At 40.4% G+C, this 27,356-nt stretch overlaps 1 protein-coding gene and 1 long non-coding RNA gene across 4 annotated transcripts in view; one reads left to right on the top strand and one right to left on the bottom strand.

The window, feature by feature from the left end:
• The window catches only part of CLMN (calmin), a 99,689-nt gene that overhangs the window by 4,585 nt on the left and 67,748 nt on the right, over window positions 1-27,356 (top strand). The window lies entirely within an intron of this gene.
• LOC311522876 overlaps window positions 14,870-27,356 on the bottom strand; it is a 37,304-nt gene continuing 24,817 nt past the window's right edge. Inside the window, exons 5-6 of the long non-coding RNA XR_014712200.1 lie at window positions 24,601-24,867; window positions 14,870-14,975 (exon numbers count right to left, since the gene is read on the bottom strand). This is a non-coding gene — a long non-coding RNA (uncharacterized lncRNA). The remainder of the gene's footprint in view (window positions 14,976-24,600; window positions 24,868-27,356) is intronic.

Raw genomic sequence — 27,356 nt, 5'->3', positions numbered from 1 at the left:
TCTTTCAGTGATGATTAACATGGACTGTCTGAACCCATTCCTCAAAAGTCCCCCAAATTACCCAATTTTATAACTATCCACTGATTATATACAATAAGATTTTACCCTATAATTCACTGGTATATTTTTGAGGAAAAGATTCCATAAAAGAAGAATGAATTAAAAATGTATCACTCCTTCTTTTCTTTACCTCCTAATCATTTGTTTAAGAATGAATTGAACTTCATTACCCTCTGTGAAACTTAAAGATACAGAGACACACTGTTCTAGAGAGCCCTCTCTCTTAAAATTCCTCCAGTCCTGCAGAGGAATAGCCTATCCTGCAGGGCAAATTCCGTTGGATAACACTGAGTTCATGAAAAACCACATTCCCTTCTTACAATATAAGAGGAATTCTGAATATTAATTGTCATCTCACTGCATGTACCACTATAAGGTGTTTGAAAACATAAGTATAAGGTGTCATGTCTTACCTGAGCTATTAAAGGGGGAAAAAGCATCAGATGTGAATATATACAATGGTGTAGTTCTAGAATAAGTAATAATACCTAGCACTTATATATCGCTTTTAAATCATAGATCTCATATAACTTTATAAAAGTGAATAAGAATTATTATCTACATTTTACAGATGTGGGGGCACGTGGCACTCGGAGAGTTTAAGAGACTTGCTCAGCATCACCCAGGAACTCAGTGGCAGATCCAGGAATAAAGCCCAAGGCCTGGACTCTCAAAGATACTTAGGTGCCTACATTCCATTGATTTCAATGGGAGTTAGGTGCATAAATACTTTTGAGGATCAGAACCTGAGCCTCCAGCCTTTCAGTCTAGTAACATATCCACTGCAACATGCTGCCTCTAGCTGAGAATACATTTTTTTTAAAAGGCCAAGATGTTAATTTCAGTTACACGTGTCTGAGAACAGAATTTGGCTCTCCGTTTATAAATCTCCTTAGTTCTATCCAAATCTAAAATTTTTTTAAAGCACCAGTACTATATCAGTTACAGAATCTATAAAGACTCCTGTCAGTATTTTAAAGAGTTTATGAATATTTATAAATATTTGTGGAGTAGATACACTGTTTCAAACTGTATTGATACACCTATTGTCTATTTCAGTAGGCCCTATCTTTTTTTCACATTGGGATGCATGCTTTTATTGTAACAAGGCTTAAAAATGATTTGAAATATTTTGTGCCCAATCTTGGCTTCATTGAAGTCAGTGGGAGTTTTGCCCTTAACTTGAAATGCCCTCTCCTGCTGTTTCGCTGCTGAAGAGTTATTTTCTTTTTTGAAATAGATACTGTAATTCTTGCAATTTAACTTTATTTTGAACCTTTGTAGTTCTGTTGTAACTAAACGGTGAAATTTTGATCCCACAAACTATCTAAACTCTGCACTTTTAGTTTATGATTTCATCAGAATCTCTATCTCTCTCTGGTTTTATAATTAACTGTAATGTAATTTACATGTTAAAAATCCCTGTGTAAGTTAAAATTGCTCGTAGGCCATGCAGTGCTTAATTTGTAATGAAAAGGGTGATGGGGCTCAAGCAATTTTTTTACTTTCATAACTGACGCGGCAGGCCCAGAGGTGCCGGGGCTATGAACTGCCAAGCCTAGAGATGCTGGGGCTTAGCCCTGGCATAAATTAAGCACTGAGGTCTTGCCAGTTACTGGAATTGATCTGCTCTCCTTTTACACAACTTTCTACAGTGATGTGGTTCCAATAATTACTCTCGATTTATATATTGGTATGAGAGCAGAATTAGGCCTGATAACTTTACACTTTTATTAAAAAATGGATTCGGGTAGATTATAGTGTGCTAACATTCTCACCTTTTTACTAAAAGATTAAAACTCGCATAGCCATTGGTGAAAGCTGCTAACTACTGCGACTACTGAAACATGGTATATAAGAAAATAAATGCCAGTTTTAAAAATGGAACTGCCAGCTGGATGTTTAGACATGGCCATATGCGGATGGGTTTTTACTTTCCCTTTTTATTAAAAAGTCCTATTTTCAATGTTTTAAAATAGGAAGTGATAGTAAAAGGCCATCTCAGGTAAATGCTGCTAAAAGCTACAAGGACATTTTCCATTTTAGATAAGAGAACCAAGAGTGATTTCAGGGCATAGATTCAGAAGAGTGACAATCTAAGGGAAAGAAAAGGGGAATAAGTACCAGGCTTGTTGACATAGAAACCACTGAAGCGTCTCTCTCCTTTTTTTTTTTTTTTTTATAATACAGCTAGGTGCCTTTGATATATTTATATTCTTGTGCTACTTGCTCGGTTAATAAATTCTCTGTAGCATATTCCTCTAAACACCAAAAAGAAAAGAAAAAATGCACTGAATATCTGAGTACATCATAAAGTGGTGGAACGCTCAACAATTAATTTTCAGCCAAGAGAAGAAGATTATTTTTATCACAATAACAGCAAGAACATTTTGTTACAACGTATGAATATTTTAACATCTTCCCAACAGGAAGGTTAGTTTAGGCATATTCAAAAATGGCCATATGAGTGAGTGTGCTTATTTGCCTAGCTTTATTCACTAGCATGAAGCAACATCTGTGAAAGAAAATAATTCCCGAAAGAATATTTTTGACTGGGATCCAGTCCTTTGTAATAGTCTGAGTAATGTATATTATACTGTACATGTCTTTCCCTACGTTAGTTAGAATGAGATATGTAGAGAAGGACACTTCTGTAGTCAGAGGTTTTATACACCTTTAGGAAGTTAGTACTATAGCAGTTATTGAAAACTGTGCTGTTCATTTCTTATGATTTTAACACTCTGTTCAAAACCTGGGAAGTATGGTTCTGTTGTTGTTAAGCTGTGAGGTGAGTGGACCAGAATCTGAATGCATAGGTCCTTTTCCTCACTGTGCCACTGATTCAGGTTCTGATTCAATTGAAATCCAGGGGAATCTTTCTGTTGATTTCAGTAGGCTTTGGGTCAGGGCCTCAATGTCTAATTTTGGGCAAGTCATTTAGAGCCACATTTTCAAGTGTCCACTAATTTTGGGTGTCTCATGTTTTGGGTACTCAACTTAAGACCAAGGACCTGCTTTTCAGAGGTGTTGGACACCCACAACCCCAGTTGTAGCCAATATGAGCTTCAAATCCCCAGCTCTTCTAAATAATGAGGCCATACGTGTCCCAAGTCAGACACCTAAAAACAACAGATTTTCAGAATTAGTGGATTGTTTTTGAAAATGTTGACCTCTCTGTCTCTTTGTTTACCAATATGTATATTGGGTATAATAATACCTACAATGGTCACACTTAAGAAATAGTTGCCTTTTTGTAGTTATTACTAGATATAGCAGTGTGCATTTCAGGTATAGGGAATATATCTCAAACGGATAGAACTTTTCCAGATTGAATAAACCTGATTTCAGAGTAACTGCTTGCAGAGTAAAGTATGCAGCATGAGCGAGAAATCTGGGACTTAATGTTTGTAAAGTGCATGGGAAACCTTGGATGAAAAGTGTAGAACTGCGAATTAACTTAGTTTTTTGTACAGAATAATAATGTTAAGATGCACCTCTCAACCTGTGAAGGCCTAAATGTGGAACACAGTGTATGACAAAGACCCAAATTGAGAGATTTTTTAAAAAAAAGTTAAGGCAGGAAACATAAAGTTTAGCAGATTAATTCCTCTAATGTAAATATCTCTGTATCCTCAATTTCATAGTTTCAGCAGTAAACATGAAGGAAGACCACATCTGTATGGAATGTAGGAAACTATGGCATTAAAAAGAGTGAAGTCTCTCAAAATGAGAGACATGTAAGCAGTGTGAGTTAAGAGAACGGTAAGATTGCATGTTTAATTACTCATTAGCCAGGAATTGACAAAGTCAAGACCTCTTTGTTCCAAGTAATCCAAAAGACAGAGGGCCTGATTCTCCATTCAGTTACATGTAAAACTGGTGTAGTGTCTTCTGTGCTGGGCCATGGATTCAGTATTTATTCACAAAGAGAAATGTCACCTGCTTATGCACCAGTTCCACAAGGTACTTAAGGATGTGCCTAACTTTAAGCATGAGGATATTCTGCTGATGACGGTCACCAACACCATGTCCTGTTTCTTTCCATGTAGATTTTCCATACAAATTTTGACAAGGCCCAACCCCACTCACTTGTCTTATGAGACCTGGTGAGGTCACACACCTAGGTAGTTTGGTTGTAGTTGAAAGGACAGTGTCAGTTTAAAAGTCACATTTTTTAACAACAAATGTAGTTACAAAACTCAAAGCACCATATTAAAACTGAAACAGATTTAGAAAGCTAATTTACATGTCACTCTTTCTGCTATTTTTTTTTTTTTTTTGCATTTTTAGTTAGCTTGGACAAAAATACAGACTAGTGAATTTCAATTACATTTAAAGATAACTGCAAGGTTATTTTGCTTTCATGTTCGCAAGTATTCAGAAGCTCTACAGTATTTGTATTTGCAAACTAAAAAGGAACGTTTAAAAAATCCTTTCAGTTGGAATTAAGGGAAAGCCCCTAAATTTGGTGCTTTATTTGACCTAACATTGTCCTTTCAAATACTAGTGTGATTATGTGCAATGATGATCAAAGTTACTACTATCATAGAAACAAAGAGGAGTCCGGTGGCACCTTAAAGACTAACATTTATTTGGGCATAAGCTTTCATGTGTAAAAAACCCACTTCCTCAGATGCAGAAGTAGGTTTTTTACCCACAAAAGCTTATGCCCAAATACATTTGTTAGTCTTTAAGGTGCCACTGGACTCCTCCTTGTTTTTGTGGATACAGACTAACACGACTACCCCCCTGATACTATTATAGGGCAGATGTTAAGGACAGATCAATAGAAGAAATGGGAGGGAAAAAAAAGCCACAGAATATTATCTTTTGCTTCGTTTATAAGTCAAATGGATTTTCAGAATTCACATATTATGGAGAAAAAAATACCAGATAAGTCAGGGGTGGGCAAACTTTTTGGCCTGAACACCACATCGGGTTGCAAAACTATATGGAGGGCCGGGTCGGGATGGTTGTGTCTCCCCAAACAGACTGGCCCCCACCCACTTCCTGATCCCTGACTGCCCCCCTCAGAAACTCCGACCCATCCAACCCCCCCTGCTCCTTGTCCCCTGACCGTCCCCTCCAGGGACCCCCGCCCCAACAACTCCCTGCGACCCCACCCCCTATCCAACTGCCCCTTCTCCCTGTCCTCTGTCTGCCCCGATCCCTATCCACACCCCTGCCCCCTGACAGAGCGCCTGGGACTCCTATGCCTATCCAACTGCCCGTTCTCCCTGTCTCCTGACTGCCTGACCCCTACCCACAACCCCCACCCCCTGACAGGCCCCCTGGGACTCCCACACCTATCCAACCCTCTCCCCCGCTCCCTGTCCCCTGACTGCCCCGACCCCTGTCCACACCCCCGCACCCTAACAAGCCCCTCGGGACTCCCATGCCTATCCAGCCCCCCATGTTCCTCGTTCCCTGACCCCCCCCAGAACCTCTGCCCCATCCAACTGCCCCCTGTCCCCTGACTGCCCCCCAGGACCTCCCACTCCCCGCCCCCTTACCATGCCGGAGCCAGCCGCACTGCCCGGCAGGAGCGGTGGGCCAGAGCGCTGGTGGCACAGTGCGCTGAGGCTGCGGGGGCGGAGGGACAGCAGGGGAGGGGCCAGGGGCTAGCCTCCCCGGTCCGGAGCTCAGGGGCCGAGCAGGATGGTGGCCCGCGGGCTGTAGTTTGCCCATCTCTGAGATGAGCTGTAACGTATGTATCAAGGATGGTGGGGTAAATGACATCACTGGAACATTTAGATAAGGAACAGACTTATTATATATGGTTGCTTATCTGTTGTTCTATTTTTATCTATCTCCAGTTAAATACAGTGAATGCAGGTTACTATAATGATCACTGGAATTGTAGGATGGATTTGACTCATCAGTTTGTTGCATTTTTCTATACAAACAGCTGAGCTACATTTTAGAGCTCTGTTTGAGGATTTAAAGTAACAGTCACAACTTTAATCATCCTCTTCCAATGCAGCTCATAACAGCAAAAGCCAGGGTTTCTGCAGAATGAGAGCTTATGAGGGTGTAATTCTGGAAGTAGACGGGATTTCTAATTCCACAGTCAGAAATCCCATCAGAGATCCTGCTGAACCTGAAAAGATGTGATCAATAATACTTGAAAGGGGATTGCGATCTCTGCACACAATACTTTGTTTGATGGTAGGACTCAAGATGTAATCATTAAAATAGTATAGTGCTTAGGGGATGCTGCTAGCTGGGCTAAACTAATATTGACATACACAAAAAATATTAAGGGCCTGATTTTGGCTTCACAGGGCTTTTACACTGGCATAACTCTGGAGTTCCTCCTGATTTACATTAGTATAGCTCAGAGCATAATAAGACCGAGTGACTCTATAAGATCTGAAGAATGTTGAATTCATTTCTGTGCCTTTCATATTGCAGTCTTGCAGATCTATTTGTTTATAAAATATCTGCATAACCTCTCCCCCACAAGATTATGATCAAACTGAAATATTTGTATTTCAGGGTAGGTATTTTTCTTTTTAAGGTGGCTTGTTTGTGGATAGCCTGGATCTCAGATTTGGTCAGCTGCCAAAAAAAAATATATATAGTTGTCCCAATTTTTTATCCTTGACATAATTAACCATGTGAGTGGAGGAGGAGCTTTGCAAACTAGCAGGTTGAGCAGGCAAATCCTTCGCTTCTGCTCTTCAGTATCATTTACAAAGAAAGTAAGGTGGAACACCTGTTTTTCATTGAGCCTCTGGTGAATTTCCTGGTTAGTCAGGCCGCAGTCCTGCAGTTTGATCCAGGCGCGTGGACTCTGGTACATGTGGGGAGCCTCACTGATTTCAATGGGGCTCCACACATATCAACCCTTTCTGAGTTCTGTTAAAGTCAATAGAATTCTTCACAGGCATAGGGCCCTGCTGAGGTAGATTGTAGCACTGAGGCCTCAATATGCACAGGATCAATACAAGGTCAATACCTTGTCTGGTGGGCAGTTAGGAGTCTAACTCTGTATGAGCATTCAGCCCCAAGTTATTATATTTCCCTTATCCGTACCAGGCCTGTGGTTGTGCCAGGCAGTAAAATTCTTCAACTTTTGACACTTTGGACACTGTGGGCCTGGTTCAATGTCCTTGTTGCAGTTGCAGGCTAGCTGCACTTCTTTCTCTTTCTGGTCTGTCTGAGTGTACCCCCTCTGGGGTCGGGCCTTGTGCCTTTATTATCCTGTGGTAGAATTCCATAGTTCTCTCACTCTTAGACCAGGCCCTGGGTCACAGTACCCTTTGTACTGACAATGCTTACTGAGTTGTAGCACCTGTGGTTCTTCCTTGCAGGAGTCTGTGACTAGCGGTGAATACGGTGATCAGACAGCCTTCTTAAAACAAAGTATGGTTTATTTCGTAGTCGGAACAAAGTATTTGAAAACAACCAATGGTTGACATGGGTTTTCTATCTTCCCCAAAGGCTTACCATTTCCTCCTGGTGGTAACCTAGCTCCTTCAAACGGGTGTCGAGTGTCTTCAGCTGGTTCCCCTGAACAACTTCCCCACCCTCTTGAGAAAATGTTCTTTTTTTAAAACTTGCCTGTTATTTTAATATCTTTATGTGTATGCAGGCCTTTTCCTATCCTGGTGCTGTCTCTTAACAACCCTCTCGTGTTGCTGAGTGATGGCTTAGTTTGAGCCATTCCTTTTCCTTCATGCCTGTTTTCCCCCTTAGGTCCTGTATTAAGAAAAACCACATATTCATTCAGTAAACATCCCAATGGCCCAATCCCAACATAAAGTATTAATCAATTACTACAGAGCAGCTCCAATTCAGTCACAGCTGCTACTTCCATTGATTTCAAGGAGCTTTTGATTAAGCTTTGTGTGTGCAACCAAAGTGTACGTACTGCTCTTGTGCATGGATTCTATTCATTTTCTGCAGTGAAGGGTACTTATAACCCTATGTCATTTCTGTCTTTATCATTGTAAAGAAACCCCCTATTGATATCAGTGGGTATTCTGCATATGGAGTGAGGGTAGAATATGCTTAGGGCCCAATTCTTCTCTCACACTGGTGTAAAGATGGAGTAATTCCACTATCAGTTGGGTTACACCAATGGAAAATCAGTGTGAGTGAAAGGAGAACCAGGTCCCCACTGTTCAAAGTCTTTTAAAAATAGAAATATCCATTGGTGCATGGTTAATTCTGTTAAAAAACTGATTCCCCATTAGAATGGTGCTTAATATACAGCACTTTCTAGCTTTTATTGGCATTCATTATAAATGCCTTCTTTTAGACATGAACTGTGGTTATAATATTTTATTTATAAAAGTTATATATTTATTAATTTATAAAGTCGCCACTTCAGAAATAGTATCTGGGACTCTGAATGTAAGGAGCAAAAATTAAATGTAATTGGGCTGAGTGCCCAGAGACAGTAGCAAGACAAAGTGGGCAAACAGGAAAAAAATGTTCTTAAAGAGAAGAGCCACTACAAAGATGAGGCTCACCAAAATGCTTCTGCTGACTCCAACAGGAGTCACAGTATTTAATTCTGGCCTCCTTAGTCACAGGCTTGAAGAAAGCTCAACACCTTCAGTTCTATAGACAAGGTCTCTGAATGAAAAAGACCCTGCCCACTTCAGATAGAATACTGGGACAGTAAGGATGGATAACCCACTGACCTGTGGTGGCTTTTAGGGAGAAAAGGAGATTTTGGAAGTGAACACTTAAGTACCTCTGGCTTAGGCTATTGAAATAATATCCAAAATATCTCTGGCTTTCTGAGATGGTGTAGAGTCGAGTGGATTAAGCACAAGCAAGGGAGTCAGGAAGCCTTCTTGGGGTCTTGTCCAGGCTCTGCTGTGACTTGCTGTGTGGCCTTGGGTACTTATCTGGCTCAGTTTCCCCATCTGTAATATGATTATTATTATTTCCTGCCTCATAGAGGTTTTGTAAGGATTAGTTAGTTAATATCTGTAAACGTGTTGAAGATGTAAGGCACTGCACTAAACGTTATTCCTAAGAGATTTTGGTGAGTGGTGCAAAATGTCGATTCTTATTTTCTAGTAGAACATTATCTGATAACTGAAGTATAACTCCTGGAGACTTAAAATTCCACCCATCCAGCAGGGCATTTCGTGCCCTTAAATTTCCACCTGTTTGGCCAGGGATTTACCAGGCCTGATTCTACTGTATATCCTGAGAGGCTTCAGTGGAGTAAGTTGGAATTTACAGCAGTGTAACTAGGAGCAGAATCTGGCCTCTGCCCTTAAAATGCCATCTGTCAGCAGGGGATTTCCTGTCCTTGATGGTGAATTCCATTGAATAATATTTAATTCCTGCTTTTTTCTTTAAAAAAGACCCTTCCTTATGGCAGGACAAGGCATCATTTTGAAACACTGGGATTCTTGCAAGAGCTCTTCCTTTTTTCTCAGTTTTTGAAACACATTTGTTTAGAAGGACATAAAGTTGGAAGGTTAAAAAGAGTTTTTGTTCTGTTCCCTTATAGGAGTTGATAGTTATTGACCTTGGCTGAGACAGGATTGAGTATGAATTTTTGCTTGGTAGGCTGAATTTCTTCTTCCTATGACAGTGCTTTGAAGTATTTAATTCTGGCCTTTCAAAACTTGCAAATACTATGCATTTATCAGAAGGATCAAAAGGAAGGGGAGATCTAATTGTCTTCAAAAAATGTATATCAAAAGGAGGCGCCATGTTTTGGTTGCTAATATAACTAGGCAGCAGTGTTAAATGTCTACTGTGTAATGCTTCACTTGATGGTAGAAATGTCGATTATCATAAATATATTGTAGTTTCAGAATCTCAAGGTTGCATCAGTTCCATTACTGTAAGTCAGGAAATAATCACGCCCTGGGGATGATATCCTATATTTAAAGAGAAAGGATAGCACTGCATACATCCTCTATACTTGGCAACTTGACCAGGAGGGACCAGCTCTCGAGACCTTCAAAGCCAGTGTCCATGTGTCTCCTGACTTTTGAGACCCTTGCATATGTGGTGGCATTAGGGTGACAGCCTTTGGAAAAACCACATGAAAAACAAAGAACAGTGCCTTATTTTAAGGGATATTTTAGGGAAACACCATTTCCCTTAACATACCATGTATTTTTCTCTCAAGTGTACATTTCTACTCCACTCAGGTATACAATGCAATTATCATAAGCTTCAACTTAATGTTTAAAATGATACTTATTATCAACTTTAGTACATTTCATTCCATCTTTGTTTTGTAAAATCAATTAATAAAACTCTTTTTACATGTGCAATTGAAATTGACTTTAATTTGAAGCTCTGCCTTAACAGAATCAATAATTAGCTGGGTTCTGCAATCTGTCCAAGGTCTGTTTACACAAGGAAAATAAATGTTGTGACCATGACACCTAGGGCCAACCATCACTTATTTTGAGGGATGTCCCTTGACTCACTTATTTCATTGATTTGTCGCATATGTGAGGGAAGGTTGAATCTAACCCGTGCAGAGCTGCACTATGCAATGTAAATGTTGATTAAAACTTGTTTTCAGTGTAGAATTCAGTTTTTGTTTGACAAAAACTAACCACAAAACTAAAAGAATTTAAAAGAGCTCTCCTGCTGCGTTGTCCTAAGACAGCACTGAATTGCACACTCGAAATAAAAATCATGGATGTGGCTGCTTGTTTGAGACTTTGCTTGTTAAAACGTCATGAAGTTTCTCCACCCCAAGCCTCTGTTTTTGCAATTGTAACACAGGTAAGGAACTGCTAGGAGGAATTTAGAAAACTTCTGGAAAGGGAAAGGTTCACTAATGGCTAAGTAAACAGCAAATATTTGCCACATATGGGCATTAATATGCTGTATTGCAAAGAAGGGTCAGTGAGTTCTGTGTACGGGGGAAGGAGTGGGGCTTTGAAACATGGTAGCCAACTCCTTCTTCTGTTATACCAATAAAATTAAAAACCAGCAGGATCTTATTAAAGGCGAAAAGGCAAAATACCACATTTATTGTGAATACAGACAGAATCATAGTAAGCAGTTAGTTATAGCTATAACATTCCATTCAATCTCATATTTATTCACACATTCATTCATACACACACACACAGAGGTTCTGCAAGATTGTTATCATAGTTACCAGCCTTAGAGTTGCTCATGCCAAGCCACTGGCCAGGTGGCCTGGACATGAGGAGGGAGCAGGGCCTCGTCAGATGCACATCTGATGCTCCTGGAAGTTGGTTTGCAGAATCAGACCCCAAAGTTCTCACTTTCTAGAGTCCATTTTTATAGGAATTTCTTCCTATGCCAGTCTATGGGAATTGCTTCATCATGCTGTTGCTGAATCAATCAGCAGATGTCACACTCCTGACTGCTCCGTGCTGCCAGATGTTATCTTGTTCTTTGGTTCTCCCATTCTTGAGGCTGTTGGGTGGATTCCAGTCTGGCCTCTGGGGGTTCTCTGGTTATTTCCACTTGACGCCTTCTTCAGCCGATGGACAGTGGATTCTTAGGCTGGCACCTCCCTGATCATTCAGTTATTATCCACACCAAGCAACCATCCACATACATCCTCTATCTCTATTTTAATCACAATTGTTAACAAAGCGAGATGAATACAACAAAAGGGCAGGGAGTCTCTGGGTGCTGTTTCTATTGTTACAGAGTATTGCTTTGAGTCTTTCTCTGTGTGAGTAGTTGTTGTTACAAAGAATTGTTTTGAGAACAAACTCTGCCTTAGAAGAATGTACTAACACAATTAGCAGCTTGCAAGTTTCACACATAGAGGGAGAGAAACAGTACCAAAAACCAAGAGACCTCTTAATTAGTAATACCCTGGAATTTAAACTATGGGGAATCAAACTCATTTGTGATTTTAATACAGAACTTCTTTAATATGATCCAACACTTCTCGCAATTTCTTAAAACTTGTGGAATTTATTATGTCCATTCCTCCCTCAAATGCAGCAATGGAAATAATAATATCATTCTGAGTTCATTCAAAGACTTTGCTTCAGCCGCTCTGGCTGTGTCAGCTGCTATGCTTTGAGGCCTGTGAAGTCCTTGACCATCCTCTGATTTTTCTGTGAGCCCAAAGAATATCTTGCTGGCTGTCCTACAGCTGGCTGTGGAGTGGGTTGTTTTCCATGCATATTCAATCCTTGGTCTTTATGCTGAAATTGCCAATTAGTGCCTATTGCAGAGGTCATTACTGTGGTGTAGGCACCTGTTTACAAGGAACTGGGCTGGGACCATTACATCTTATCACTCCAGCCACCAGGCAACCTGGAGAGATGGGTGCTTGGTTAAGATAGTTATAAATACAGCTCTCAGATGGTTCTATTACATTCTCATTTCCTTACCAAAACTTAGCATAATAACAAACTAAAGTTCCTCCAGATCTGCTCCACTTTATCCAGGCAGAGTCAAAGGAAACAAGTTTGCCTTCACCTTGCTCTGTAGAATAATTATCTGCTTTGGATCCCAACCATAGACCTCATCTCAAGAGCTGCCTGAAAACATTACACTCTGGGTGTAAACATGATTTACACATGACAAAAATACTCATGTGGGCCACCCACAGGAACTTTGGCTTGCAGGTTGCATTGTGCATATGGCGGGCCATGTACTGCACGTCAGCTTCCTGGAGAGAGAGAGAGAGAGAGAGAGAACAAATCTATGTGGATCTGGAGGTAGCCTTAAATAGTTGTGGACTTATGTCAGGGCCCAGACCTGAATTTGGTAGTCAGATAAAATTATCAACAGGTGGTAGGCTCTCCATCCCACCTGAGCTGCAAGAGCCAACTGTGGTTTAAACGTTAGAAGATGTTAGCTGACTATCACAGATCCACAGAGTCTGGTCTGTGCCTCAGCTTATAACCAGTTCGTTGGGAGTGACCATTTTCTTGTGGTAGGCCCCAAGGACCCACACAGTTCTACAGAGGCAGGCCCATGGCCTCCAAGGGTTTGTCTAGACAGCAATTAAACACCCATGGCTGGCCCAGGTCAACTGACTCAGGTTTGTGGGGCTTGGGCTGCAGGACTGTAAATTGCTGTGTAGACATTTAGACTCGGACCAGAGCCCATGCTTTGGGACCCTGTGAGGGGGAGGGTCCCAGAGCCCAGGCTCCAGCCCGAGCCTGATCGTCTACAGAGCAATTTGTATCCTTAAATGTGCTGGATACATAAAAAAAGGAAATGTTTATCAAAATCTGTTTTGCATTTAAAACTGATTTATGAAACAAAGGAAGTATTATCTATTATTACATGATATGAACTGTTCATGAAATGAACAGTTTCTGGTCACCATGTCCTTCAAGACTTTAGAACTAGTAGATCTTATCCCCTCACACCTCATTTTTATTCATATACTGGAAGAGGAAATCAAACTTTCCTGCTTTTTCAACTCTCCATCAGTTTCTTAACTTTGAATGAACTAGTTATTGAGATAAACTATTTGAATAAACAAATTAAGAAAATATTCTCTCTGTATCTGCAGAAGAGGCTACCACTGTTAAGAGCAGTTTTAGCACTTAGCCAGTCATTTCCACTGGGTCAGTGGTTTTTACTTTCTATAAAACTTCAGCAGCAAACATTTACTTTAATTTTTTTAAAAAATTAATTGATTTTAATAGATTATACTAAGTTTAAGAATTAACATAGTTTCAAGTTTAATTTTAAATAGTTTTGTTAAAAAAAAAAAGGAAAACCTGATTTAAACAAGAATATGATTTTTCTTTTCTTTGTGTTTTAAGTAATTGATTTTTATCCATCAGGACATCTGGTCACCCTAATTGCAATCCACAAGGCCAAGTTAGGCACCGAGGCTCCCTATACAATGAATGGGGAGAAACAGGAACCTGAGAATGCAATACACAAAAGCAGAATGCTAGGTGGGGAGGCTCCTAAGCTAGCCAATGGGAGATGCTGATGAGAGGGGTGTGTGCTAAGCGTCGGCCCTTTCTCAGGGCTTGGCACCGAAGTCTGGGTTGCAGGGAAGTGCCTGTCTCTGCTTAGTAATGCACAAATGGGAACCAGGAGGCTAAGGTGTTTCTTATGGGACTGAGTTAGGTGCTTGTGACATTTTACACACTTTGAGTGTGGAATGTTATGTAGTGCTGGAAAGGTGACTGCACATAAGTATCCTGCAGGACCACTTCGTCCCTCTGCATGGCTCACCTGTGACTCTTCCAATAGATTTACTCCCATGCAGTAGTGTGGACATACTGTACAAATATAGAGTGAAGCTCAGTCGGTAGAGATAAGAATTAGGCAGTTAGTGGGGAAACAAATATGTTAAAGTCTTCTAACTCAAGCCATTTCTCATTATTAATAAGAAAAAGCTCAGATTTTTTTGTGTAGAAAGTTTGGGGTATTTTTTGGTACCATCTGGACACATACATTTGTGCAACAAATCACCACTAATGTAATGACTACAGGATATAATACTATCTTCCCCTCGACCATTTCTCATTAACATAGAATTTCCGCATAGAGGCTTGATTTGCCATCTGGATATGTATTATTTGTACAACAAGATCATGCCTAATGTTATAACTGCATTTTGTGCTGCAGTTGCAGTGGACCAGCAAACTATACTTTATGAAATGACTCATCTGCCCCAGATCAATTGAGTAAAACATAAGATAGGAATCTAGAATTGCTAGCTAGTGCATTTTCTTCTTGGAATGTGCAGTTGCACCCCAACTGCTTGTCTAACGCTTTATTTATGTGTCCCAGTAGTACTTACTGTAGCCTTAGGTCGTTTGTAGGTTAGTCCTCTCTCTACAAAGAAATTCCATCCGTGAAAAGAATAAATGGTGGAACTAACAAGATATATGCCAAACATAATTTCTTAATTTTATGTTGCTCTCATCTCTTCCAGGCATTGTCTGGACCTTGCCTACTTTGATTGAATGCCCCTCATGGCCGTGAACTGTTATCTTGCACATCTATAAAGTGAAAAACATAATTTTGGTCCTATGCAAATAAGTGCCTTGCCAATTTAATTAAAGTGGGAGATATTCAGATACTATGGTGAGGTAACAAAACTCTGAGAAAGCCGAATAAATAGATTGTAACTTATTTTAGGCCATGTTGCTCCAGTATTACACATTAGCTCAAATAGCCTTATAACATCTGTTTTCAAAGCATAAAAACCGGTCTCCTCCTCTCCAGGAAATAGATTAATTCTAACCTTACTGAATAACTAAGGTCTCTCCGCTTCTCTTCCTCCTCCTGCTGTCTCACTGTGTGACCTTGGGTTAGTCACTGAATCCTCTACCTCAATTTATCAAATGTAAGTAAAACAAAGGGGTGGTGGTGAGACTTAAACTAATTGTTTGTGAAATGCATGAAGATTTTTTGGATAGGACACAATAGTGCAAAGCATTATTAGTTTATTTTCTGTCTCTTTCCTGTACTGTGACCATAACTCCACAAAGCGTTCAGGGTGTGGCTTTACTTTTCTTTGTGTCCTGGAATAACTTCTCCCCTCGCATTTGATAGCTCTATTTACACCTTCCAGAATTATGTGCCATTTGGATTCCACCAGAGCTGGTTGTCTTTAATTCTCAGAAGTTCTCTTGTTCACCTGTCCCGCAGTGTCCTGTGTCTTTCCAGTTTTTCTTCTTTTTGACCCTGGGAAATGAACAGTCTGCCTGCTTTTGGTATTTGTCTCCTGTCTGCTTTGTAAATAGTGTGGTCAAAATGTAACCTAACTGAATAAGCAATATAATCATTCTGTCTTGCCTGCTTTACTAACGTCGTGCTCCTTATATGAGGTAATATAACGTAAAGCAGCAGTCCCCAAACTTTTCAGGGTTGCATCCCCCTTATCTCTGTCTGCCCCCGCAGTGGACGGAGCGGGCCCACAGCCACAGAAGGGGTCTGCAGAACTAATTAAGACCGAGAGGCCTAGTCTACATTAAAACTTAGGGCAACATAGCTGCTTCACTCTGGAGCGTGAAAAAATCCAGACCTGGGAGTGCTGTAGCTCTGCCGACCTAACCCCCAATGTAGATGCAGTGAGGGTGGCAGAAGCTACCATCATTCGGGGGTTGGAGTTCAGTCTCAGTAGGGAGGCAAGTAATCTAATGGGTCGTGGAGATGGTGTTCATCCTGTAGAGACTCTCTGTAGATAACAGTGCTAAGGCATACTGCTGGTACAGTAGTGTGTGTGGGGGGGAGGTTTGCAGAATTGTTGCTTACGCTGCAAGGCAGAGCTTCAATGCCATTAGTCCAGCACTGGGGTTTTCTTTTCTTTTTCTTTTTTGTCCATCCGTTCTAAAAATCACGAGACTGCATTGGACTGTTACTGTAAAACAATGTAGCTAGCCCATGGTTACTAGAGGGTTTGGAAATACTGTAGGATTTTTTTCTTTTTATAATGGTTGTGATTTAATGGGCTTTGTTACTTATGGAGATTTCTGGAGAGAAGAGATGGTAAACACGTGTTCTATAGTATGCCTTTCTTTGAACAAACGCATCTATAGAAATTAGTGAATTTGGCTCAGGAAATATAGTGTGAATGGTCACATTTCCAGAAGCTATAAACTGTGAAGCTAACAAATTTCAGGATCATTTTTAAAGATCAAGATTATGTACTCTCTTAAACTAGTAGCTCAGTATTGAACCTGCTTTTGTTTTCTGGTCAACTATCCTAATATAGTTGGAGCATGTTCAGCTTTATATATTTTCCTGAGAATATTTTGTGTGTTTAATCTCTTAATGAAGCTTCAACATCATGAAATCAAATATACTATATCACTGAAGATAACATGTAAAGAAACTACATGCGCCATTTTTAACCAGACAGCTGGGTCTTAATAGTGGTTAGAATGATAAAACTGAATAGATTTGTCTAAGAGGTCATAGGCAGGACATTTTTAGCTAGAAATGCCACCGTATTTTGGATCTTGGGCAGTCTGTCTGATTTCTAGGTAAAGAAGTTACAGAGATAATTTACATGAAGCACAGCAATTTATTCTCAATAAGGCTGCAGAATTTGTATGCACAGTTTATACAAATATGTGTAATATGCCAAAATCAGTGTCATTGCTTTAGTGTAAACTAGACAAACTATCCAAATATCTCCTCTGGCTTATCTGACTATGTAGGGTGTTTGTTATTTGAAGTCCTTTGTAGCTTAATTTATTTATGCATGAAAATCTCAGAAAGGCATTCCAAATAGCAGTGAAGACAGAGACATTTTTGAGACTTCTGCTTCCCTATCACTAGTCGCAGTGTTAACTTTATCATAGTGGGATTGTATATCCTCAGAAGCAGTTGCATTGTGCAGTGTTACATTTACTTTTTGTGTGTTCTTAAGAAGAATAATGGAACTTGGATCTTCCTTTTCTAAATTCACAGGCCAGCTCCACTTGGGAGACATTCATTGTGAATGGTGGGAAGTTGTTTGGGCTACTGACTAGAGATATGTTCCTGCAATTCTTTACTCAAAGTAGTCCTTACATTATGCAACTAGTCACTGGGACTGCTCACATGAGTAGGGGCTTACAAGATCCAGCATTAGCTTAGTTCTCGTTAAAGCTATATGTTTGCCATGGCCATCACTTTAATGACAGACCTTGACTTTTAGGGCTTTTTCCTAACATATCACAGCCACTCTATCTCTCAGGACTCCCCTGAACTTTTACAGTTTGGTTCTATAAATGATCAATGTTATGGATTTGGGAGAGAGTCTTCCAATTTTTAAGTCATTTAAATCTGTTAGTTAATTAAGCAGTGTAAAATGGCTTATTGGAAAATAAAGGATATTTTGCTTACAGTAATATGAGCCTATGCCTCTTTAAAATGTTTTGCAGTGACAAATGAACAGCCTTACCCATGATACATCAATTACTTTGGAGTAGTGTTAAGCTACTGGTTAGAGCAGAGAATGTGGTGTCAGGCCGACTGAGTTCTTTTCCCAGATCTGCCACTGTCTCTCTGCGATATTTTAGACACGTATCTAAGACCAACATTTTGCAACTTGAGGATTTAGGTTCCTGCCTTTAGCCACACAATGTGGAAAATTTTGCTCGAAACATATCTGTGTCTTCCATATCCATAACATTTTACAGTATTTGTAAAGTGTAAATTTATTCTGCACAGCACTTGTGTGAGAATTAATTTGATGTTTGTGAAATGGTCTGAGGTCTTAGACTAAAAGATGTTTAGAAGTGCAGAGTATTACTGCATATCAATATTACACATAAAAACGACATTAAAAGAATGCTATTAAGGATGCAAAGTCAAGCACTCGCAAGTTAGGGATTGCCTGAATTAGCATTGTCTGTCTTTAATTACATGATCACATACTATTTTTTCCATATGACCCCTTATAAGGCTTATAATTTGGGCAGATTTTCATGGGCCTGTCAAAACACGCATTCCCCAACACAAAAGGAACCCCGTGCTAAATTTCAAATCCCCACTCCAAAGGATGTGGGAACTAGAGCTTTTCAGCAGGGGCGATACATATTTTTCCCTAGCCTCATTCTCAGAAATGACTGACCCATTTTGTCTGAAACGAAAATGAAACAAAATATCTAGGGCTGCCAAGCGGTTAAAAAAATTAAGTGCGATTAATCACCTGATTAAAAAAATTAATCGTGATTAATCGTGCTGTTAACAAGAGAATACCATTTATTTTAAATATTTTTGGATGCTTACTACATTTTCAAATGTATTAATTTCAATTACAACTCAGAATACAAAGTGTACAGTCCTCACTTTATATTTATTTTTGGTTACAAATATTTGCACGTAAGAAAACAAAAAAATGTATTTTTCTATTCACCTCATACAAGTACTGTAGTGCAATTTCTTTATAATGAAAGTTGAACTTACGAATATAGAATTATGTTAAAAAAAACCTGCATTCAAAAATAAAACAGTGTAAAACTTTAGAGCCTACAAGTACACCCAGTCCTACTTCTTGGTCAGCCAATCACTCAGACAAACAAGGTTGGTTACAATTTGTAGGAGGTAATGCTGCCTGCTTCTTGTTTACAATGTCACCTGAAAATGAGAACAGGTGTTTGCATGGCACTGTTGTAGCTGGCGTTGCAAGATATTTACGTGCCAGATGCGCTTCAGATTCATATGTCCCTTCCTGCTTCATCCACCATTCCAGAGGACATGCTTCCATGCTGATGATGGGTTCTGCTTGATAAAGATCCAAAGCAGTGAGGACAGACGCATGTTCATTTTCATTATCTGAGTCAGATGCCACCAGCAGAAGGTTCATTTTCTTTTTTGGTGGTTTGGGTTCTGTAGTTTTTGCATCAGAGTATTGCTCTTTTAAGACTTCTAAAAGCCTGCTCCCCCCCTTGTCCCTCTCAGATTTTGGGTAGTACTTCAGATTCTTAAACCTTGGGTCGAGTGCTGTAGCTATTTTTAGAAATCTCACATCAGTACCTTCTTTCTGTTTTGTCAAATCTGCTGCACATGAATATGTGCTGGGTCATCATCCGAGATTGCTGTAACATGAAATATATGCAGAATGCAGGTAAAACAGAGCAAGAGACATACAATTCTCCCCGCAAGGAGTACTGTCACAAATTTAATTGACGCATTATTTTTTTAACGAGCATCATCAGTATGGAAGCATGTCCTCTGGAATGGTGGCCAAAGCATGGAAGGGGCATATGAATGTTTAGCATATCTGGCATGTAAATACCTTGCAATGCACGGCTACAAAAGTGCCATGCGAATGCCTGTTCTCACTTTCAGGTGACAGTGTAAATAAGATGCAGGCAGCATTATCTCCTGTCAATGTAAACAAACTTGTTTGTCTTAGCGATTGGCAGAATAAGAAGTAGGACTGAGTGGACTTGTAAGCTCTAAAGTTTTACACTGTTTTGTTTTTGAGTGCAGTTATGTAACCAACAAAATTCTGCATTTGTAAGTTACACTTTCACAATGCAGAGATTGCACTTCAGTACTTGTCTGAGGTGAATTGATAACACTATTTGTACAGTGCTTATATTTGTAATAAAAAAGATGAAGTGAGCACTGTGCACTTTGTATTGTGTGTTGTAATTGTCAATATTGATTTCGATGTAGAAAAACATCCAAAAATATTTAATAAATTTCAATTGGTATTCTATTATTATAAGTGCGATTAATCATGAATAATTTTTAAGTTAATTGTGTGAGTTAACTGTGATTAATTGACAGCCCTAAAAATATCAAAAAAAGTCTGAGGCAGACACTCAGCATGGAAAGTTTCAGCCTGAATGGTTTAAGTTTAGCAAAGTGTATAAGCAACTGAAAACAGGGTCTTATAATGGAAAGTGTTGGACAAACTTAATGATAGGCAATGCTACAAGTTGTTCCTGTAATACATTGCAATACTGTCCTGTAATACAGTGTACTTCAGCTACATAATATTTTGCATTGTTGATAAATGGTGATACAAGTGCATGGATATGGGTCAAATTCTGGTATATATTCAAAGTAACTGTGGAAAAGAACAGAATAAAGTGTATACATTTTCTGTTCCAGCAGGATCTGTGGCTAACGATGGGGTCAAATGCTGATATCAGTTATGCCAGTATAAATTTGGTGTAACTCAGGGGAAGACAATGGAGTTAGCTTGGATTCACACCAGTGTAACTGAGCTAAGAATCCAGCCCAAATCCTCGACGTAGTTGTCGGTGGAAGGGGGAACGTATAAGGAAACACTCTTTAAATTTTAATCAGTTTATCAGAGGGGTATAAAGTTTAGAAATGGAAGAATGCATTTTTGTAAAACTAATTCTCAGTCTGATCTTCCTCCAGTTGAAACTGATGGAAGTTTTTTGCTATTAACTTCATGGGTGCAGGAGCTGGCCTTTGGTGTCTTGAGTGAGTGAGGAAAGCAAAAGACTAAGGCAGACAAATGGAAAGGAGTGAAGGGTGAGAAGACTGATTTAGAAATGGGACCGAATTCTCTCATTTACAGCAGTGTAACTCCACTGATTTGAGTGGGATTTTTCCAGATTTATACCAGTGTAACAGAGAGGAAAATCAGACCCATTGACTTAAACGCTTATAGCTAAGGCTTAAGCCCTGCTGCTTCTGGGGTGGGAAGGCAAAGGTCACTTTGATTTTCTTTTGCTGGTGACAAAGTTGGCAGACACTAATCCCTTTCTGTCAAACGAAAGCTGCTTTCCTTCTGTGGGGAGCACTTAGTCAGCCTGTGTTTATGTACAGTATGCAGTGTGCAAACAAATAAAGAGTAGAATGTTTTGGGCTGGATCTAACCCCACTATATACAAATGCAGCCTTGTTTAGGCAGTTTTGCTATTTATTTTTGTTTCATTTTAGCTGCCTAAATTCCTGACTCTTCTGTGGCATTTATAGAAGATGATATAGTCCATGTATTAATCATATGGGGTTCAAGCTCACTATGTCTGGACTGGAAGCTTCCTGTGTGCATGGTTTTGGGAGGTTTGTGACATGTACATGTGACTGAAACAGAGACATACCCTTTTTTCAAACATTCCAACATTTTTTCTGAAGTTCTGTGATCTCTGTTTGTTTTCAGTGCATTTTAGTTCCTTAACTTCTTGCCAAATCTTTGTTTCAGTACCAAATGTCTATAAACTTTTAAAACTGTGCTTATTAGAATCAGGTCAGCTGGCTTTATGCATCAGCCTTGTTTACTTTTGGGGCTGATTCCTTTGCAAGCTGCCTAAATGGACTTTAAAACTATATTTTCATTTGCAGGGAGTGGCTTCCAATCTATTACACCCATCCTTAGGGTGACAAGATGTCCCGTTTTTAAAGGGACAGTCCCATTTTTGGGGACTTTTTCCTTATATAGGCGGCTATTACCCCCCACCCCCTATCCCGTTTTTTCACAGTTGCTATCTGGTCACCCTATTACTAGGGGTTAAATGTGTTTGACAACCAGTATCCTATGTATTCTCCATCCAGTAGAAGGGAAACCAGTTGGAAGTACTAGCTGTATAATTATTAGAAGCCACATTTATTCAGATGGGTTAACTTTCCTACCGCTTTTTTCACTTGTAGATCTCAAAACACATTATAAAGGTGAGTGCACATCATCATCCCAATTTTACAGTGTACCTAATCCAGAGATTTGAGCTGTTTTGCATGTGGGACAGTGTCTTCTACTGAACAAGAAGTGGCTCTGCCTTCTCAGACATCAACACTCTCTTCCCACCTCTGCCACAGACTTCTTAGGGAACAGTCACCGAATGACTTAAACTCTCTGTTTCTCATTTACTCCATTTGGTAAAGTACCTGTGCACATTGCCGGTAGGTCAAGGGAGCATTCTGCTATAGGGAATGGAGGAGGGGGAGTTTCCAAATGTTGGAGTTTCCTCTCATTTGTGACAAGTAGCCAATTTGAATGTCGTCTGAATCTATTCTCTGATGCTGGTTTCCCTTCCAATTTGAAAGCATAAATTTGTATTTAAAAAAAAAATTACCAAAGCTATCAAAATCAGCCTTACCAAGGGACTTTGTTTGCAACCTTCACCTTGGATAAACTAACTTTACTACATAGTAAAACATACAAGAGGAGAGTTGGGCTGCACTAATGACACAGGCCTCTACCATCTGAGATAAAGACAATTCTCTTAGCCCAGGTCTACGCTATAAACGTACACTGGTATAACTACGTCGCTCAGAGGTGTGAAAAATCCACACTCCTGAGCAACGCAGTTACACCGACCTAACCCCTGGGGTAGACAGCGCTATGTGGACAGGAGAGCTTCTGCCGTCGCCATAGCTACCGCCTCTTGGGGAGGTGGATTAATTACGCCAACAGCAGAAGCTCTCCCACTGACATAGTAGCATCTTTACTGAAGTGCCTCTGCAGCATTTTAAGTGTAGACCTGCCTTTAGACAAAACTTAGGTAATTCCCAAAACAAACACTGTGTTACAAAAATTAGTTACGATTGCTACAGAGACAACGATATGTTTACCTGTCACATCTTGTACTCAAGCATTCGATCACAAGGACGTGAATAGTTAAGGAGATCCTAAAACATTTCCATTCCAACTCATTTCAGCCATGACTGAGGCAAGGTTTCTGCATCACTTAAGATTGGATCTTGACCTGACGTGCTGTGTAGTACATATCTGAACTGCTTTGTCTGGACCTGAACTAGATTGTAAGCTGCCTGGGGCAGAGACTTTGTACATTGACTTGTATATGTTAAACTCAGTATAGGCCCTAAAAGTCAATTATTATTAACCCTTAGATCAGGGTAATCCGCTGGCGGGCCGCGAGACATTTTGTTTATGTTGACCGTCCACAGGCACGGCCCCCTGCAGCTCCCGGTGGCTGCGGTTCGCGGTTCCCAGCCAATGGGAGCTGTAAGAAGCGGCGGCCAGCACATCCCACTGGTAGCTGCGGATTACCCTGATGGGCTGCGTGCCAAAGGTTGCCATCCCCTGCCTTAGATTGCAGTACCCTTTGAGTACAACAGAGTTCCATGGTGCACCCCAGGATTTCCACTGTTTCAGTTGCAAGGGGTTAGGCATATAACATAAATAGGGCTTCTGATTTTATATTTCAACCAATAAACACAGATAAAACATGCTCGATTTAAAAAAAAGGAAATAGATAAAAGTATCTATTTATACTGTTTACTGGATAAACACAATGGCTTGTCTACATTGAGCAGTAAGTATGATTTCTAAAGTGCACTAACGTGGTGCATATTAATTGATCCATGTAGACCCTGCTGGTGCACACTAAGTTGCTCTTTAATGTAGTGCTGTTTGGAACAGTAGTATGTGAAGGGCACTGGGGAACATTATAAAGAGATTCCTCATTACAGTATATTTTACTGTAATGAGTAATGTGTATATTAGACATTATTCACTGCAATATATATAAGGAGAGCCTGAAAACCCCCATTTTTTGGACATCTACCTCAAACTCAAAAATTGCTAAAAATAGCTCTAAACATATGTCAGGACCACTCCACAAGAAGCGTGGAGCCCTCAGGAGTTTGTTGGTGGCTACTAAAATATTTATAAAAATAGATCACTTCATCATATTCGGTCTCTAACAATACAGTTTTCCAAAATAAATGCTTAAGTCTTCTGTCTTTTGCTCTGTTACATGAAGCTGGATAAGCAGAGCAGTTGTTAGGTTCTCTTTCTCATCATTATTACTTTTCAAACTCAGATCAGATTTATAACATTTTTAGCAACAGGCACACAGTTATTTCTACTAACACTTTGGCAGCATACACAGAAAATATGACTAACAAACACATGTTAGAAATTAATGTAAGAACAGATGATGATTTACAACAAAATTACATTTCTTATTGAATGGTTATTTTCTTTCCCCTAATTATGTTCCCTCACTGAATTGGCAAAGTTTTGTCTGCAATGACACACGTTGGGAGCAGCAGGCAGCAATGCCACTGCTGACTTTTCACCGGTGACTGTGTGATTGAGCTCTCCAATTAGTGTCTCTATCTGGTGGACAAAACACAGAGGTAGTTGGCAATGGTTTTCTTTACAAGATAATGTTTATATTCAGAAATTAAAGCAAGACAGCATAAGGGATAAAAAGTAGTAAGAGAAAACTCCCCCACCTTGGAATTTGACCCAGTGCTATAACCCTAGGTCTTTCTTCACAGACAGTCTCTCCTCTCTGTCTCCCGAGCAGCAAGACCTTCCCCTGAGTGCAGAGGGAGGGGGAAATTGAGCTGCAGTTAGTCTCTTGTTTCCAGGCAACCAGGTAGTTCTCTGCACCCCATCCCTAGAGGGAAATTCCTTTCTGTTTCATGCACCTTGGTGTCAGTTGCTCTGAAGGACCTGTTCTTCCATTCTGGCTTTTCCAACTCCCAGTGCAGTGGAATCTGGTTATAATGAATTCTGAGATAATACTTATACTGTAAAATGTTTTTTATTATTCCAAGTGCTGTGGGAGAGAGATGGGGAATAACAAAAACACTAAGTAATCTTCAGAACACTACTGTGAAACAAGTAAATAGGTATTAGCTTCCATAACTGTACAATGGGGAGGTTGAGAGAAAGGGGTTAAATGATTTGCCCAAGGCTACATTGTAAATCAGAGGCAGAGCTGGGATTAGAACCCAAGAGTGCTTGGCTTCCAAAAGTGTAAATGCCCTGAATTGTTTCTTTGCACTGCAAAGTACAAATTCCAGTTACGGCGATTCTCTCTGTCTAGAGTGAATTTGTTTGATCAGGGATGGCAAAGGACTTCATTACTAGAGATAGCTGCAAGACTTTATGGTTCAAGGGGATTCTTAGAATGGGCTCTTCAGGAAGGAGCTGGGTCTTGGAACTCCATTCACTGGAGTGTCAAACTTCAGGTGAGGGAGAACAGGAAAGAGACAACAACAGATTTCCAAGTAGATCACAGAGCTTCTGTCCTTCATCGTAAGAACCAGGGTGCATGGTTGGAAGCCCAGGGCAACTATTTTGGAACTGGAGCTATAAAGGCCCCATTTTAAGGAATCCAGGTGATCCTGTCATGTAGATCATTTACTGTGTTAGGGCTTATGCCTGCTCACATTGACTAATAAAGGCAACGTGTGTAGAACCTAGAAACAGGTCAGTCTTCCATAAACATTAACTAAAGTTCCCATCAAAATACTATTATTTATTCCTTGCATTTATTATGGTAGTGACTGGAGCCTAACCAAAAATGTGGCCCCATTGTGCTAGGCCCTGTACAGACACAGAGTGGTAGCCAGTCCCTGCCCTGAACAGTTTACAGTCTTAATATAATCCACAACACTGAATGAGATTTTCACAACTTGGTTGGCTAACCAGATGTGTCCCTCATTTGTTACTATCTAAGTGTTATTTGTGGGCAACAAATATTTTCACAGAGTATGTCTGGCCACAGGAGGGTGCCTAGCCAGGAAGCAGTGGGTACACTTGGGCCTGTGACAAGAGCAATATCTTTTCTTGAGGAATTAGAATTGATAAGCTTTTGATGACATCACTTCCCAGAAAACAAAGAGCGAATATAAAAAAAAAACCCTTGCTTTCCTCTGATTGGATTACATTTGGATAAAATCCATAGTCAAAATCTTGCTGCCCAAACTGGGGGGTCTGATCCTGCAGAATGGAAGGCTGACTCACAGGATCAGGCCCTTGCATAACAAACAGACAAATGGTCTCTGTTACAGAATCACCTTAGAATTGTACTAGGCTGAAACTTTCCTGAGGGAAGTAATTGGGTTCTTATAAGCTTGATTTCTGTTGTCTGTCACTCATATTTCAATAGATTACAAGACTGAGCTAGGCAAACTGCACCATGCTTTTCCATCCAGTTTGTCACAGAGAGCACTGTTCAGAAAGGGCATTTGGTTTGCTATGGGCAGCAACAATAAGCTTGCCTTGGAATTTTCATAAGTGTGTAAGAGAGAACAGAAACCAGGACTAGATTGAACTGGGCAGTTCTAATTTTAAGTCAGGAAACACTGTCAGGGTAGATTACTCGAAATCAACAGGAAGTTTTCCAGGGAAAGGTCTGGGTCTGGATATGTTTAGTTTATCTGTTTATATTATTGTGAAATGCAAAGATCTTATGCACAGTATATTTCACATACTTCTAACTTAAAACTTGATTGGGAATTTAATGTTGTGCTTTGGGTGCTGTGCAATTACACAGGGCTACATGCAAATACCAAGGGCTAGCTTCTGGCTAGTTCCTGACGGGCTATGAAGGAGAGGGCCGGATTTTCAATTAGGCACATTAGGCACGTGCATAGGGGTGCCGTTGTTCTAGGGGCACCTAAAAGTTAAAAGTGGGTGAAAAGTTAAAAAGTTAATACATACAGTTCCCCTGTGGGCGGGCGGTCTCCTGGTGCGGGTTGGTCACCCAGGCCACCCAGAGTCTGGGGCTGGAGCAGGGTGAGCGTCTGAGTCAGCCCACCTGGGGGTGCTGTGAGGCATGGCCGGGCAGGGCGGCTGCTAACGGTATTGGGAGACCCTTCCCAGTCTTGGTCACCCCGCTGCCTCCACCCCGTGTCGGAGAGGGAGGGGCATGGCCAGCACCCCATTCACTTGCATGGGCAGAGCTGGAGCACGAGTGCCGCACTGGGCTGCAGGAGGGACAGAAGACACCCGGGAACCGCTTGCCATGGAGAGAGATGCATTCCCACACTTGCACCTCGCCTGGGGCGGGTGGGCTGTGCCCCGTCTCAGGCTGGGAGTGCCGGGTGTGATGGAGGGTCTTGAGCTTTCCCGGGGAGGCTGTGTTTATATTTCTTATCATTTAATTTTTATGGGAAACATGAAGGTCAGCTGTAGGTGGGGGGGTAGGGGGTGCTGAAGATGCTGTGTTTAGGGGCATGTAAGGTGTAAATCTGGC

The sequence above is a fragment of the Lepidochelys olivacea genome (genome assembly GCF_965140295.1).
Source record: "Lepidochelys olivacea isolate rLepOli2 genome assembly, chromosome: 6".
In the NCBI taxonomy this organism is placed as follows: domain Eukaryota; kingdom Metazoa; phylum Chordata; order Testudines; family Cheloniidae; genus Lepidochelys; species Lepidochelys olivacea.
The sequence above is the reverse complement of the archived record's forward strand: the minus strand, read 5'-3'. Positions and strand labels throughout refer to the sequence as shown.